The sequence below is a fragment of the Oryctolagus cuniculus genome, chromosome 6 (assembly GCF_964237555.1).
Source record: "Oryctolagus cuniculus chromosome 6, mOryCun1.1, whole genome shotgun sequence".
NCBI lineage: Eukaryota > Metazoa > Chordata > Mammalia > Lagomorpha > Leporidae > Oryctolagus > Oryctolagus cuniculus.
In genome coordinates this window covers 123,286,590-123,288,585 of record NC_091437.1, presented here as the reverse complement: position 1 = coordinate 123,288,585, position 1,996 = coordinate 123,286,590, and the positions used below count along the sequence as shown (strand labels likewise).

The following is a 1,996-nucleotide window of genomic DNA, read 5'->3' as shown; positions in this document are numbered from 1 at the left end:
AAATGGCTATTTTTAAAAATCTAGGGAGTGGACATGTGGCCCATCAGTTAAGCTACTGCTCAGAAAGCTTGTATTTCATATCAGAGTGCCTAGTTTGAGCTATAGAGTCTGATCCTGATCCATTTTCCTGCTAATGAGCATCCTGGGGGGTGCAGCAGATGATGGCTCAAGCTCTTGTGTCCCTGCCATCCAAGTGGGAGACCTGGATGGATATGCGAGCTCCTGGCTTTGGCTTGGTCCATTCCTGGCTTCATTTAGGCATTTGGGGGGTCGGGGGAGTGAACCAGTGGACGGAAGATCTCTCTCACTCTGTCTCTCCATCTCTGTCTCTCGGCTGGTGCTGTGGCATAGCAAGTAAAGCTGCCGCCTCAAGTCCCAGCTGCTCCACTTCTGATCCAGCTCCCTGCTAATGTGCCTGGAAAAGCAGTGGAAGATGGCCCAAGTGCTTGGGCCCCTGTACCTATGTGGGAGACCCAGAAGAAGCTTTTGGCTCCTGGCTTTGGATAGGCCCAGCCCTAGCCATTATAGCCATTTGGGAAGTGAACCTGCCAATGGAAGATCTCCCTCTCTGCCTCTGCCTCTCTGTAACCCTGCCTTTCAAATAAATAAATACATCTTTTTTTTTTTTTTTAAGAATGTAAGCTCTTTAATTGCAGAAAACGTTCTATTGTATTCAGAGTCATTTTCTCAAAGCCTAACTTGATGCCTGGCACATGGCAGGGCTCCATAAACATTCTTTGAATGAATGAGTAAATGGATGAATGAGTGAGTCCAAATCCTAACCTTCATCTTCCTGCTGTCCAAGATCCACATACATTTTTCTTAGAGTTAACATAATTTTAAATAATGAATTTTTACAGTTTCTTTGTTTTTAAAAGAATGATTTATTTATTTGAAAGGCAGAGTTACACAAAGAGAGACAGGGAGGGAGAGAGAGAGTCTTTCATCCACTGGTTCACTCCCCAGAGCTGGGCTGATCTGAAGCCAGGAGCTTCTTCTGGGTCTCCCATGCAGGTACAGGGGCCCAAGGACTTGGACATTCTTTTACTGCTTTCCCAGGCCACAGCAGAGAGCTGGATCGGAAGTGGAGCAGCCAGGAGCCAAACCCTTACGGGATGCTGGCGCTGCAGGTGGGTACTTAACCTTCTGTGGTACAGCGCTGGTCCCTCAGTTTCTTTTCTTTTTTCTTTTCCTCTCATTTTTTTAAAGGTTTGTTTTTTATTTGTTTGAAAGAGTTACAGAGAGAGGGAGAGACAGAGAGAAAGGTCTTCCATCCACTGGTTCACTCTGCAAATGGCTGCAACAGCTGGAGCTGCGCCAATTCGAAGCCAAGAGCCAGGAGCCTCCTCCGGGTCTCCCACGTGGGCAGGGGCCCAAGCACTTGGGCCATCCTCCACTGCTTTCTCAGGCCACAGCAGAGAGCTGGATCGGAAGAGGAGCAGTTGGGACCAGAACAGGAGTCGACATGGGATGCCGGCACCTCAGGCCAGGGCTTCAACCCACTGCACCGCAGCGCCAGCCCCCTTCTCTTTTTCTCTCTCTCCCTCTTTCCCCCTTTTTTCCTCCCTCCCTCCTTCCTTCCCTCCTTCCTTCCTTTCTTCTTTCCTCCCTCCCCTCCCCTCCCCTCCCCTTCTCTCCCCTCCCCTCGCCTTTCCTTTCTCCCCTCTCTTCCCCTCCCCTCTTAGAATGCACCCATGATTCTTCAAAAAGTATTTTTTCCTTGATAACAGGACTCTGATTAAATTATATCAAAACAGTGCCTCCAGTTCATTACTATTCATATATTGCTTTATTGAAATGACTCTTCTTAAATACATTCTAAACTTTTTGTCTAGGACAGAAATACATTTTACATAGCAGCTCCAGTGTGTATGTGTATATGTATATGTATATGTATATATGTATGTATGTATAAGGCAAAATAATGTGTGTACATTTTTTAAATAAAAGTTTCCTAAAACAAAATTAATGGATATCTTCCATCCTAAGCTAGTGT

The 1,996-nt window shown here is 46.2% G+C and overlaps 1 long non-coding RNA gene across 1 annotated transcript; it reads left to right on the top strand.

Moving 5' to 3' along the window:
* The first annotated feature begins 1,005 nt into the window (after nucleotides 1–1,005).
* LOC127490600 (uncharacterized) lies at nucleotides 1,006–1,754 on the top strand. Its single transcript, XR_007918678.2, has 2 exons — nucleotides 1,006–1,130; nucleotides 1,234–1,754. It is a non-coding gene; the product is annotated as an uncharacterized lncRNA (long non-coding RNA).
* The last annotated feature ends 242 nt before the right edge of the window (nucleotides 1,755–1,996 follow it).